Below are 16,313 nucleotides of genomic sequence, written 5' to 3'. Positions count from 1 at the left end.
TTTCAGACAACGTGTTCAGCATTATCAGCCAATTACAGAGCACAGGTCTCAGAACGCTGGCCCAATGCGAAGTGACTTCATGCAGGTTTTCTCACGATGTTTTTCCTTCATACTTAAAGCAAGTGATATTGAATTAAGTTAAAAACGCACATAGCTTCGACAAGTTAAAGGTGCTTGACGGGATTCGAATTCGGTCCCCACGAAATAGAATCCGACGCCGTAACCACTGAGCTATCACCACTTGTCACATGTTAGTTAGTCGTTCCAACATTTTTACAATATAGATAAATCACCGGGAAGTACTTATTTATAAACGTGGCATAACCTCGGAACATTTAGGCAGTGTTTTAACACACTTTAACTAACAGTACCTTTCAAATGTCACAGGGTGAAAAAAAAATCCTACGTTATGTGACAGTAATTAATAAGGCCCTAAAGGTTTAACTTTTAGTCCGAAAATACGCTAAAATATTAGTATTTTTAAACATGTTTATAATTCACTGGCAGACTACCATAATTAATGACTCGGTAAGTACCTATTAATTAAAAATGGTGGTGGTGGGGTGATGGTACACAAGGTCGGTTTAGTTTTCAATTATGAGGTTGTGAAGTCCAAAAACTCACTTTTTTAATAGCAACGCATTACGGGAGTTGGTTTAAAATAATCTAATAAACTTGCACTTTTACGGCTTATTGCTCTATACCGACCGATTAATTTTTACTAGTTTTACAGGGCGATTCCTTATGAAATATACTTATGCATCCTTCAATATAATCTCGTAATTCTGTTACACGTTGAATAACTGCTGTGTCTGAACTGTGCATCTCAAAGAAAAAAGGCATGTAGAGTTTAAATCCCACCATTCTCCTCCAGGCAGGCTGTGACTGTATTTATTTTTTGCTCTGACTGAAGTATTACAATGAATTTCCTGATAAAAAACCCCGCTACTTTGGTATCGGAGATATTTATCAGGAAATTCTTTGAGCAGGTTTAAATAAAATTAGAATAATTTTCCTCCCATTTCTTTCCCAAAATGTTAACTGTTCCGTGCGTCTGGCTAAAAGCAGTCTTCTTCAATTTCGGTACAGTTCCCTTGTGACCTGTCAATCGTCCAAGCTCACCATTCCACGGGAATACAAATAAAAGAAAACCCGTTTCACATTCAGCTTCGATTCAGATTGCTCCTTTTACGAAATGTATGTGTTTTATTGTGAGGATAATGGTCAGGTGTGATTGACGATGATTCTTTCTGGTTTGTTTTTGATAACAGGTTTATACTACACACTTGTTACCGCAGATTAGTCAGCGACGAAATGTAACATATTTTACGGTTTTGCGGACGCGAACGTAACCTGGTACACCCAACCTTTGAGGATACCCAACTAGGTGAACATAAAAAAAATTCAAATGACATAAACATTCGCTGCTGTGACAATCGCGTTCCTGTAATGTTTCAGCGATGTTTTTCAATGCTCTGATGCAATCTGGCCACTGGCATCTGCCGTAAAAAAACTACGTTACTACAGTATACCTGATAACTAAAAGACGGATAACCTTCTGCTGTGGAAACTAGTGCAGAGTAATCCGTTTTAGTTATAAAATATTAACATAGCTAAGTAAGTTTTTCTTATGTTTTCTAAATTCAAATGACATAAACATACGCTGCTGTGACAATCGCGTTCCTGTAATGTTTCAGCGATGTTTTCCAAAGCTCTGATGCAATCTGGCCACTGGCATCTACCGTAAAAAAAATACGTTACTACAGTATACCTGATAACTAAAAGACGGATAACCTTCTGCTGTGGAAACTAGTGCAGAGTAATCCGTTTTAGTTATTAAATATTAACATAGCTTAGTAAGTTTTTCTTATGTTTTTTAAATTATTGGATCTATGCTGTCTGATAAATAGATAGATAGAAAAATTTTACTTTTGAATTTGGAACATGTTACAATGATCCTAAGTCCAGCAAAGGCGTTCATCACATAATATGATAATTATGTATGATAGACGTGAATAATGACTTATCTCTCTCTTCTTCGAAACCGAGTATGGTGTTATTCATACACAGGTGAGCACTACACTAATATTTGGCCACTGAAAATTTTCGATAGGTAATCGCCAATAGATATAATTTAATTAGTTACAGTTCAAGATTCCACACTTTTAACAGATTAAGCAACTTTCGTTCGTGTTTAGGATTCCCAAAGGGTGAAAAGAGTCCCGCTCTATGTAACAAAAACTACTAATAAACAGAATAAAATAAAAATTTAAGATAGCTCCAATACACATATACATACAATTCCCCTAGTCGCCTCGTATGACACCTGCGGAAAGACCAGGGTTGGTGACAACTGTATTCTGATACGCTGTCACCACACGGCACATTTTGAGAATGAAAAATGCTGTCAGTGCTAGAAAATGTGGAGAAAGGTGTGAAGTTACCTGAGTCAAAATTATTAAAAATAAATCACACACAGATAATTAAATTAAAGTTTAAAAAACGTATCCACATGCGTCAGTGATCAATTAACAATCCCTGCTATGCTTTATCTCCTAATCGTATAATTTTTTTTTTATTACCATTACAATAAATGGTATTTGCATCACTAATCTTAAAGATCCTGGTCACTATAATGTGACAAACTTATGAAGTGATTTCTATGACATCAAAATCACACTCAACGATTCCGTTAAGTGAAAATACTGAGCATTTGAGTGTATTACACTCACCATTACACTCAAATGTTTGTATTATAAGTCCGGCGATGTTTTCTATGCCAGCTCAACTTCAATACTATATTTTTTTTCTTCATAGTAGTTCTTATAGAGGAACTTTTTGCTGCAATAGCATTGGCTCTCTTGATTTGGATCACGTATTGGCAGGAAAGGCAATCCTTCGGAAAACATGTCATGTGCAACACCTGATACATATTTCATTTTGCTAACCTCCGTTAAGACTACAAAGATGAGGATATTACTTTATTAGGTATTGCTGGACGAGCTGTGAATTTGATTCATCACACCTTCAATGTATAACAATTACCCCTTTGTTAATTTTTTCAACATTACTCTTAACAATTATTCATTGTAGAGTCAACATCTCCTGAGGATGCTCCGGTTTCGGAGCGAAACGTGCGTAGAGGGTGCATTGCTGATCATTTGTTTGGTGTGGAGTATAAGGATTGAAGAAATTATAAATAACACCATACAGATTCTCCTGCATTTCGCGGACTATAGCAAACTAAGCTTAGTTTTCCTAGCACACTTAATTCAAAAAGTTCTTTTTAAAAACTACAGATCAGATAATTTTTTACAAGAATTCACATCTTTAAATATGTTTTAAAAACCAAGCCAAACGCGGGTGAAGTTGCAGGCAAAAGCTAGTTGAATATAATGCGCTCCATCCACCTTACACGACCACTCGACATTATATCTTTATTATTGTAACATTTTAGGTTTTATATTAGAGAGGACCATTCATTTACGAATTTTTATATTTTATCACTAGGAACATATTTTTCTATCTATATTATAAATCCGAATATATCTTAAAACTAATTCATGTGATTACGTAAGTAGTCATTTTAGCTATATTCTTATTCAATTTTTTTATTGTAACGTAAGAATTTCAGAAATCCAGTTGTTAAGGAGTTGTTATTTTAGGGATCTTAAGAATCTTTACTAAAAATGCATGTTCTGTTTACTTTTATATGATTTTAAATATACTGTGCATTCTTGAAAATTTAATGTATTTATAAAGCTTATGTAAAAATCGCTAGTAAACCGTAATAAATAAATGAAAATCTTCAAACACAAATTAATTAATTATAAAAGAAAATTTAAAAACTATAATAATCTGTGTTCACCTGTGAATGGAAAACTATCATAACAAAACAGAAACTACTATAATCATTTGAATAGGCTTTACTAAAGCAAGGAAGTTGTATTGTGAAGTGCTAAAACAGTTTGATGTGCATTCATCGCTCGGCCGCGATTGTCGGATTGCGTGTGCCGACTTGATAACGAAGCTAAAAGTAAAATCTACTGTGAAATATGGACACGCTGTTGTCAAACCGCCGCTCTACTTTTTATGTAATGTTTGTCAGCTGGAAATTTATTTTGTTTTCGCCCTGATAAAAATTTAGGGCACACAAAAGATTCGAATACAATATTTTTTTTGTAATTTATAATCGAGTGTTTGTCTGCAATCGTACCTGATGGTAAACAATGTTGCTGCAACATAACGTGGAGCACGTTTACCCAAAAATGCCTAGATTGTTTTTTTTTCGGTAAAAACAGTCATAATTGACGGTCCAAGCAGTTGGCCAACCTGACGGTAACTAAAAACTATAGCCAATAAACAAACCAACACTTCGCAGCGTAACCGAGGGACACGTCCTGCAAAATGCCACCCTGTGTTCATCTATCTGAGGCGTAGTTGTTCAGCCTCATGTGCGTATAATTACACCGGCAACGAAGCCCTTAAAGGAAATTGTATACAATTTTACAATAAATTACCGATTGATATCTTGGGGATGTCACTAAAGAAGTTCAAAGTTTGTATTAAGCGAAAGCTTATAGAAAAGTCCTATTATAGTATAAAGGATAACGTAAACGATAAAAAGCTTGGGTGTAAACAATTGCTCTAACCAGGTTGCTTCTTAAATTTTTTCTAATGACAATGTGACATGGTGATAACAAAAAGAACACCCGGCTAAGTTTGTTGTGGGCTTCTTCTTAGACCAGGGCGCGATTGGAACCCTCGTAGCTTTAGTTTTAAGTTTACGGTTGTAGTTATCGCCATCACTACTCACTGCTATGTACACATTTTGTATACAATAACGCATCAAAAGTGCCATCTATGTGCCTATTTGAATAAAGAAATATTTGACTTTGACTTTGACTTTAGAAGGGAATACAGCAATATTGCTTCGCGGTAGAAAAAAGCATGGCGGGAGTACTTCCCCAGTCAAGCTCACGCATCGGCGTCACGCATAGCTTTACTAATTCTAAAAGATTAAAGAGAGAAGTTACTCATAAATAGGTGGTAAGGAAAATAGAATCCGAGAGGACATTCTCCTGGGATGTGTACCTATAAATAAGAAACGGGTAAGAAAGTAGCTACTTACGTGTCTATTGGATATCAACAACGTAACCGTAGGTACTCGTAGGTGGTATGAAGGTTATGATACCACAGAATTTGGTGGTAGAAGGAAGTGAAAAACTAGATCAAATTATGCACAGTGGAAGTCATGGGTAAACGATAAAATATGGCAGTTCGATGATATATTTAAAGCGAATAAATACCTAATACCTACGAGTAAGTAGCGAGGTGTATGTATGTTGAAGTGCTAAATGAGTTATAAGTGTATTCGGCTCTCAGTCGTGACTCCTTTCATTGCGTGTACAGACTTGATAACCAATAAGAAGTAATATCTACAAGGAAATATGGATATGCAGTGGACATTTTGAAATATCTTCTTTAATGTTATAAATTTACAAAAGATTGTTTGCCTGCGTTAGATAAAGGAAGTTCTGAGAGTTATTACGTAGCTGAGTGAATCCTCTAGTGAAACGAGGTATGGCAATTTTTTTTAGCAAAGATATCCATCTTACGCATCCTTGATAAGTACCTATACTTAACCTCGTATCCAGGGGATTCAAAAATCCATCTGAAAGCTATAATGTACGACCTAATCAATTAACTGATCTTGAAAAAGTTATTGCATTGAGATAACTTGCATCTGCACCTCGGTAAAACAAATAATAAAGGGAGCAATAGTAAGTTCAATATAAAAAAAAGCTGTTAATAAATCTCTGGCTCAATTTAATTGATTTTGAATGAAACTTAGTACAACTATGTACTTTTGTAGAAAAGTGATTCAGAACATCCACTTAAGTTAATTCAATTGTAATAATTTATTACTTGAAGTTACATCTACGAATGAAGAAGTGGTTACATAACATAAGAGAACACTATATTAAACCTTAATTTAAAGTAATCAAAACTGATACCATGTCCACGTGCCTATATTTTAAATGGGCTTTAAGTAGATACTTTTCCATTGTAAATGATATTTAAATGTCGAATGAAAAATATTTTCCGTGGAGGGAAATATTCGGAAAAGATTTTTAGTTCTTCCATCGATTATCCTGCATATTCTTTCATTAATATTTCAAGGATTTTAATCCCTCGGCGTGCCTGTTCCACGTAAATACGAAACTCCATTAACAGCTGAATGAGACCATTCTTCGACGAATTACTTTATTTGATACAATTTACCTTTTTCTCTCTTAAATAAAATTTAATGCAGTTATGAAATATTACCTTTACGAATATTATAAACTTGAAAGTGTGTTTTTTTGTTTGTTTGTCCTTGCTTAAATCCTAATCAAGCATCGAATCAACTACATTTTAGCATATAGTTAGTTCAGGACGGTGAGTAACATAGACTTTTATAAAATTGGATAAATAAACCAAACTCTACACTTTCAAACTACAGAGGAAGCTACGGATTCGGCTATCCGACTTCTGTTCTTTTCTCTCATCAAGGGTTTGTAGTTTATTGGACGTAACCTGTAAAACAATTCAAAATCTGAAAATGATTTGATGAAGATTTCGAGATACAGTGGAACGAACTCCACAATTTCGATCATAATATTGTGGACAATATAAAAAAACAAAATACAAACGATCGATAAAATATAAGAGTTATTCCTTTTTACAATGTGGTCTTATAAGTGATAGGTCCTGGGTGCCAAATTTCTCCTACAACGGAAATTTGGAAAATAAAACTTTCTAAATTACATCTGCACGTTTTTTTCATTCTTTATCTAAACTATTGCTATAATAAATAATCTTTTGATAAATACAGCACTTAATATGAGCCACATATGCGTGTAACCGAATTACGAAATAATGTTGGATGCATAAGTATATTTAAAAATTAAAAGAAGCGTATTTATTTTTCCGTACAAACGAAAACAAAACATTCTAAATGTTCACTTGTGACAACCCTATAGAAGATAAAAGACCTACACTGCATAGTACCTACGCTATGCGACGTGTACCTTAATAAAGTGACTCCCATGATTTTTATTTTGCATGTTATGTTAGGGCTGTATCTGGTTCCTTTCAGTCAAAACTATCGCAGTGGTTCACTCAAAAGCTATTAGGTTTTCGGCTTCAGAGATGAGTCTTAGAAACAGTACATAATGTACCTCTAAAGCCTATAAGTATTATTTCAGTTTTCATTTACACGTTATACAACTAATAATTCTTCTTTAATTTATTTAATATTTTTCTAGACATTGTACCGGTAGTTTGATACAAATATGGGGGAATTAGCAAAACACTTCAGTCATGTTGAGAGACGTAAACGGCGCAAGGATACTCGGATTCTTAGCTACTAAACAGGCACAAGGCAGTCGTATAATGGATAACGGAACGGGAATTTAACCGCAATAATTACCATAAGCTACTAAACACTGAGCTAATATTGCCGATTCGACCAAGCATTTTTGTTTTTCAAAAAACAAATTTGTATTATAGGTCAATTTATAATGAGGTCGCCTTTCTAAAACAGCAATTCAAATATCAAAGCACTTGTAACGCTTTCATTCAAACACTTGTACTATTCAAAGCAAGTGGCTAACCGAAGTTCGCGCCATAAAGACCCTTGTCGTCGCCTAGTTGATATTCATGATGACTCAAAGCCTCAACGGCGCTATATAACCCTACGTCAGCTAAATTAGTTTATTGCTATGGGTAAACATGCATATTATAAATATTTACAACGCATGAACGATACTACATGTAGAAATTAAACTGTGTAGGTATTCCACTCTTATACATGCTGGTTGAAAGGGCGGAGAGACACAAACGCTCCCAGATAAAGCACTTGATAGTTCGGTTTGCACTTAGCTTCACATATGTCGAGTGGTAAATTTTCATCATTGGTTACGCGTAATTTTAAGTACGCTTTTTTTTATCTTGGAGAACAACTAGTAATTTATAAAACAGTAACCTGGTAACGTAACCGCAAACTACTTAAATGTTTACCTACCATTGTAATAATATATTTTGTGCTAACGGCCGGTTCATACAGGCTGACTAGCTATTTAGTTTTCCGGCACGATGAGTCGTTGTGACACGTTGAATTTTCTATAAATGTGTCCACGCGAGGGTGTTTTCATCTTCACTTCGTGTTTCGCAATCAAAACTACAATTATGGTACTGGACGGACTTTAATATCCAAGTCGTCAATTTTCTAAAATTATCATAAAACCTTTTACATCTCCTTTCTTAGTTCGACTACCGTATATAATAGGTAAAAAATCAGAAAATGCAGAACTAGAAAATGCACACCCGAGTCTTCAGGAGATTAATAAATGTGGCATAACGTCAGAGTAGTTACACAGTATTTTTTCGTATTTCAACTGAAAGTTCCTTTTAATAGTTAGAACGTTACAAAACACTGTACCAATAAACGTAAAACGCCTTAATTATTCTAAAAGTTTATGATAATTATATTGATAGCAACCAATTTGCAAGTTGTTATTTTTTCACTTTATGTAACAAGCAAAGTAAACAAGTTGTAAACCAGCACAAGATAAAAACAACAAATGAACGAAAACGTCGACCCAAACAACAAATACAGTATTTCAATAAACACAACTAAAGAAATAGCCGCGCTTCGTCGTTTTTTTTGTTTTGGCGGCTAACTTTAGTAAATAAATACCTACCTATTAATCCATGAGAGACTGAAGACTTTCCATACCGTGGAATTCGATTTTACTTATTCGCGTGGACACCACTGGACATAAGTTTTCGTCCCTACAAAATTCCTGTGCTCAACAGTTAACAACAACCTTTATTGTCATCTTTTCAATAGCAACGCTGCGTTTTCCAGTTCAATGTTACCATTCTAGCACCTTGAGAATGAGAAGGCTTTTCTATCACGCCAGCCAAGTACGACTTCACAAGCCTTTGAGAACATTACCGGTTTGCTTACAATATACTGCTTCACAGCAAGTGATATTTAATTGCTTAAAATGCACATACTTCAAAATTCCGTGAATATAGAGGTATCTCTCTCTCCTCTCTCTCTTTTTAAGTCTCTCCACTACTGGAGCTCAGTGAACTTCTCGCGGTCTTGCGCCAAGCGAAAAAATGTTTCCACGCTTACGATATTGGTCCATTCTCGGTTCAAATATTGAGGTAAGAGCTGGGAATCGATTTCGGTCCCCCTGAAGCTATCACAGCTGATAATGGGCTATGATCGCTTGCAACCATACCATGTACCTGCATGTCGATCACCCTGGCGCAGCAGTTCACGCTGTGGTCTTATATGGCCCGTGTTCGATTCCCGGAAGGGACTATTTGTATTTCATAATTATTGTCGGGTAGGAGAGGCCGAGATAGAGGTGCCGCCGAACGATATAGCGTCCCGCGTATATACTGATAAGGGGTATGGCTTTAATTTAACCGCCATACCTCTAACAGGTTAGCCCTTTACCATCTTAGACTGCACCATCTCTTACAACCAAGTAGTAAAGGACTTACTTGTAGGGAAATAAAAAAAAATAGAGTACCTACTTGGCAGAAATATTAAGAAAGTCAAAATTCATTTTACTAATTTATTTCATTTCAGTCGTCTTATTATATTGATTTTTGTGCTTGGATGTAGCAAATCATTATATATCATATTCATAACTTAATAACAAAAACAGTAAAATACTCTTATTGTGAATCGCAAAAAAGCTATCAGGGTAAATATTAACATCAATGTGTTTCGTTGTAAAGGAAGGATCCGTAAACAGCCTTGATTGCCAGTTCGCGTGTACTATTTTATTTTTCGTACCTATTTAGAAAAAACCTACGCCCTTATTGTCCATTCACTACATCTGTTAAAACTATTTACTCTAAAAAAACTATATTTCAAATTTCCTTTGAAAAAAAGGGACAGCAAAGTCCCTCTAACTACACTTTTTATGTTTATTTTGATATTTATTTAATTTAATATTTATTAATTAATACCTTGGCAATAATTGTTTCCGTCGTGTCACCTTCCAGCCCGAATTCAGCACTGACGGCTTTTATGTTTGGTAGGGCAAGTAACTCAAAGCTGAGCTGATTGTGCCACTCATGACTACTGAACTACAAAATTTTGTAGTTTTTGAAGTCTTCGGGTCTTCCGTCACATATCTAGTCGTGATGATTATTGGATTACGGATCTTTGTACTGGTACAGCCCTTTAAAAGTGTACGGTTCAATTGAAAGACGAATGTATGCGTAAGCTCACTCATAGAATGTACTGCTGGTTATATAAGCGCAGTAAGCACTAGGAAAGCAACCATAAGGGAGAAATAGGACGAATTTTCAAGCACACCACAATACCCAACTGGTGACTACGACCTGCCTGTTTCTTGTCTTTAGCTGTATGTACCAGTATGATATGAGATGTGGGAAGAAGATACGAAATGGAAAAGTTCTTCTTACTAGGGTACTATAATATTTATTTAGAACCACCAAACTTGCTACAAGAACTCGGGATCAAGCATCGTCGGCACCAGAGCGGAAAGACGCCCATGCGATGGACTAATTAAGTAAAATCCGCTGTAAGCGGCCCCTTGCATAAGTATACCAGGCTGTCTGCCAGTAAAAAGTGGCGAAAGCTTGTGGAGCAAATAACATCTGCTCCAAACAGCGTCACTTCATGATGACCACGACCACTCTGACAATAGTGTAACGACAAAAAAGAAGAAACTCGAGCACCTGTTTTCACATCGATACCAGTATATTAGTACGGTCCTAAGACCGTTACTTTAATAACTGAAACCATCGAAGTAGTTTATTTATTAAGACACCGGGTACAATGGTTATAAATTGGCTGATCTCCGCTTCAAGCTTCATCAGATTACCAAATTGGGTAAAAGTTACAACAGAAAGTTACAATTACCGAAAGATAGTTACTAGACTGATAAACCGAGTTCACGTTGTTTTTGTTTAAACCTAGATAGCAAAAAAGTTCTATTCATATTTCACCCCGAACAGCATTGTGTCAACATGGTCAAAAGATAAATTATATAGCTGTTGCAAACATTGTAAAAAGTCCACGCAGAAAACTTTCAGTGAAGGCGAATAATAGCGGATGAGAACGTATGTGACGTAATTTATGTGCTAGAATTTTCCGTTTAATGGCTGGCGTACATGTAGGACAGAACTACTTGCCGTATCTTCTATCTTCTATCTTCTATCTTCTATCTTCTATCTTCTATCTTCTATCTTCTATCTTCTATCTTCTATCTTCTATCTTCTATCTTCTATCTTCTATCTTCTATCTTCCATCTTCTATCTTCAATCTTCTATCTTCTATCTTCTATCTTCTATCTTCTATCTTATATCTTCTATCTTCTATCTTCTATCTTCTATCTTCTATCTTCTATCTTATATCTTCTATCATCTATCTTCTATCTTCTTATATATATAAAAGGCATAACTAATCGGAGCAACAACATCTAAAAATATACTCTATAATTTTATCTCCTATACCCTACTATAGACCTGTACCTACTATAGCTGTAGGCGGACTACGTACGACGCAAAAATCACCCCGTTACCAGTTTTGCACCTATTTAGAAACGGACTCAAATTCAACAGCCGCAGCTTTCTCTACAACGTGATTCATGGCAGCAGTACAAAATCTCGGCAAGAGCACTTATGCTCGACGATCTGAATTAGGGAAAATACGTATCGAGAAAACTTGTACAGAATTCTTCAGTACTTTGGAAAACTTTACTAGGATCTGATGCCCAAGCACTTTTACTGCCTGTATTAGTTGTAATTTTGAAGTGACGTTCTATGCTTGTACTATCAATATAGCAATTTTTTTTTAGAGAACGCCTCTAAGCAGGATTAGGTATATCATGTAAGATTTTTTTTAATTCCTCTACAAGATAGCCCTTTACATTTAAATGTGTTTATTTCGCGATTGACTAAAATTACAAAAAACAAACTAAAACGATGAGTTTAAGGAAGAGTGTTTTTTTCACTGCTTTATAAACAAAAACAAAGAAATAGCCAAAGTTTTCTCGCGTGTTGTTTTGTTAGCGAACTTTATGAATTTAATAACGAAACATGGATTTAATAGTAAAGCTATCAGTGTTGCCTACATAAAAATTCAAGTTTTCTTACTAGGATGGTACAAAACGTCTTGTTTGGCACAAAGCAAATTATAAAATGTACACCGTCCACTATCTTTTGAGAAAGCAACTTATCTAAAAAAATATATCTTCGTATTTTCGTTTATTTCATAGCATTTAAATTTATTAAATACGATGAAATAAACAAAACAAACTTCTTTAGGATTTGTATTAGGTAAAAAATTAGGGACCATTTGACCTATATGGTAGCTCTCGTGATTTCACGGATCACTCCAAATATAGCTTTAACCATCACCTGCTTATAGTACCACTAACCCCATAGTTAAAGACCTTGTTTAGGAGCCATCGATATATCGAGGTTGTTGTAATTTTTTTATTGTTTTTTTTTTTTCACACCTACATCATTATGGGTATCAAATGAAAGGACTTGACTAGTAGAACACTATAAAACATTATGGCAAATTTAAAGTTCAAGATGGCCGCCACCAAGAAATGGCGTATCCATTTTTTTCCACAACTCCTAACACATAGGTATAAAATGAAAAGGCTTGACTAGTAGAATAATGTACACTATATTGAAGGTTGGGAGTTTTTAAATTTTTGTTTATAAATATATTTTACAACCACTTATATATTGATTTAATGGTTCCTATAATGCTAGATTTTCTTTTGTAAAGGAGACAATATTTTAACTCTTTTTATTGGAGCCTTCACTGTAGCACTGTTTGGGTAAAGTTCCAAAGCTAAACGAAGGACGAAGTTTAAACTAGCAATAATGTTCTAGAACCTTGAAAGTTAGCAAATTTACTGTTGCCGAAATCGTTTTTGCGGTGGAAGTTTGGCAATCAAATTCATACGTCATTCCGCGAATTTGGGTATTTTCACTACTTTCAAACCATTGTTGATGTTTAAGCATCACGTTAACTTGTTCAAAGAAATAGTACTTCAATCCTAGACTTAACTTAAGAACTCTAAGTTTTAAAGTTTTTGAGCGATTTTAGCCTACTGGCTAACAATTAAACCTCTATTTCGGGGCACAAAGTTCGAAAACCTGCACGCACCATTCTCTTTTCTTGTGTGCGTTTTTATTTTATGCTTTGATGTGAAGGAAAACATCATAAGGAAACCTGCATCCCTTAGATTTTGTAATTACTTTTTTAAAGGCGTGTGAAGTCTACTAATTGTACGGGAGCTATCGTGATACGCTCGGCTGTAACAATGAAGATCTTCCTCCAAGCGGGTGATCGTGCTCGGGGACCGAGGTCCGAGCATTCGTCTTTGGAAGTTGTATATAAAGTAAATTTTTGTGAACACTTCGCTAGCGAACTTTGTGGTGGCATATAGTTCGGTAATATGGAGATCGCTACACAATGCTTGTGAAGACAACGTCTAAACTAAACTTTCTGAATTTACTCTGTAATTAGTCGGCTATTTTATAACGAAAACATTTATTTTTATTCTTCATTAGAACACAAATAAAATTTTGAAATTTGTAGAAATTAAAAGAGATAGAAATGAAAATAAAAATAGTTTGTGAAACTATTTTTCGCTGTGGTATTGTTGAGGGTACTCACGAAGCATCATCATGTTGAAAAACCGACACATTTTTTTGTAATTATTATTTGTTATTATTTAAATCGATGTTGTTCGATTTAGCTTTAATTGGCTGTCAGCACGTCTTTGCCTGTAGGGTTTTAATTAGCATCGGTCAAGGAATAGTGGCATATGGAATGCTTAATCGGTAGCGGTAAATCTTTATAGGCAGGGTGATAACTAGCAATGGCCGAAGCCTTCCACCAGAGCAGACCAGAGAAATTTCAGACATTATAAAATTGGAATACGCTCCGCCGCCGGATATCGAATCCGAGAGCTTCTACTTATGAGACCACAAAGCTTACCGCTGAGCCAAGGAGCTCGATAGTATTACTATTACATAACAACAACAATTCGTTTTGTGTATTTTTATACTCAACCCCGTGAAACACTTAACATTGGATCGACTTTATGTAGATATCAACGTAAACAAGCTATAAACACTGAGTGAAATTGCAAATAAACGAAAGCAAAGAGTTTCGCAATCTTCAATGTTTTTCTCACTTTAATAAACAAAACAAAAGAACTCCCCGAAGTTCGCGTTTGTTATCGCGGCGAACTTTTCGAATTCGGCCTCAGCATTAAAACGTGCAAAGCAATTTCATAAACGTCAGTAATTAATTTGGCTTCGCAGTGAATTGCGTTTGAAAGTCCATTTGATTTCGTCAACAATGGTGGAAATTCCGGAAAAGTAATGAATGGATTGGCTATCTGTAGAGTGACCACCCGTGGAAAAAATCAGGACAATAATAATAAGTTATTATTTGTATAATCTCCTGTCACAGTGTTATTGATCGCACTCCTCCAAAACGGCTCGACCAATTTTATGGACAGGTATAATGATTTTAGGTATGTAAATATATAATTATAATTCACACTATTCAATTGACCCGTGACCCGATTTGTGGGATAGTACAGGTCACAGGTTGGTGAAAAATGCACGAACATTTTTCTCTCCAAGCATAATTAATTGGGTCAACGGGGATTGATGAGTTTACTCCGAACATAACTATCTAAAATCACGTCAAATGTCTCAAAATGTAACTATCAAACTGATAATTTTAAAACGTACTCATCGTTATATTGGTGAGTACTTCGGCTTCACATTCAGATGGACCTCGGCACACACCTCTAACTTTAAGTTATGTGCGTTTTAAGCAATACAATGTCAGTCGTTTTAACGGGAAGGAAAATATCATGTAGAAACCAGCATGTCAGAGAGTTCCCGACAAGGTTCTCAAAGGCGTTTAAAATCGACACTTGGCCAGAGCGGCGGACTTCGGCATAAACATTTCTCACTCGGAGAGGAGACCCGTGCCCCGTAGTGTCCAACTCCTCTATAAACATATGATTCTCTGTTATGGGTCGTGGCTACCATAAGATTCACATCAGAGAAAAATAATAATATCCTCATAAATGTGAATAGTTGGGTATTCTAGCGATCAGTGGCAATGTTTTCACATTAGGCTATATTCTAGCGATGCGCGTTTCGATTTGTTGCATTCAACCATACTATGAATAGCTGTGATTGCCAGTTCGCGTGAGGCACTGCCGATAGTTCATGTTCGTTTAAAACTCTGCTTATTGTCTGCAGGAAATTAAATCCTTGCAGTGATTGCTGGGTTATTGTTTATAGATGGTGACTTCATCGTTTTACCTGAGCAAAGAGTTTTTTATATTGTAGATCATATATTATTCACCATAAACAACCCCTTACTTACCGTTCCATTAGGCACGGACCTCCTCTAAGAATGAGAAGGGCTTAAGTCGGAAAAGTGGTCGGAATTGGATGTCACACGCCTTTGAGAACATCATGGAGAACTCCCATGCTTGAAGAAACTGCATATCTGACATGCAGACTTCCTTACGATGTTTCCCTTTACCGTTAAAGCAAGTGATATTCAATTGTTTAAATGTACATAACTTCGAAAAAAAAAGTCGGCCCGAGACCTCTCCGCTCGGCTAACACCGCTACACTACGGTACGGTACGGTACGCTTTACATAAGCTCTATAGTGTATGTGTATATGCACTACAGTGTCTTAAGGCGATTTTATAAAATGCTGTTTGGTAATATGAAGTTTTGAAACAGTCAATAGAATTAAGTACACATTCAAATATTTTCTTCGCAGTTATAAATGTCACCGCCGCGCCGCACCACTCTGCTTGCGATCTGTACAGGTTGTTTTTGTACATCGCATTCATAAATCTCTATTGTACATATAAATACTCTGATCTTTTTGAATGATTCATTATTATCCCAGTGAATAAAGTATATACTCACTACGAGTATGCCGTAGTGAGGCAAAAATTGTTAAAAAACCCCTATACCTAACAGCTCTCGGGCCAGACCCGTAAATTGAAACTAAGACGTGGTCCTTAGTCTAATAAGAAAGTAGATAGTAATTTATAGAACGAGGCCATTTAAATATTTCAAATGAATAACTTCCAAAACAACATTAATATACTTACTTACATATATACATATACATTCAGATACCGGGCCCTATACCAGGTGTTAAAATGGTATGGTGCAATGAACAAAAATTCAAAA

Source organism: Pararge aegeria, chromosome 13 (genome assembly GCF_905163445.1).
Source record: "Pararge aegeria chromosome 13, ilParAegt1.1, whole genome shotgun sequence".
Lineage (NCBI taxonomy): Eukaryota > Metazoa > Arthropoda > Insecta > Lepidoptera > Nymphalidae > Pararge > Pararge aegeria.
The sequence above is the reverse complement of the archived record's forward strand: the minus strand, read 5'-3'. Positions refer to the sequence as shown.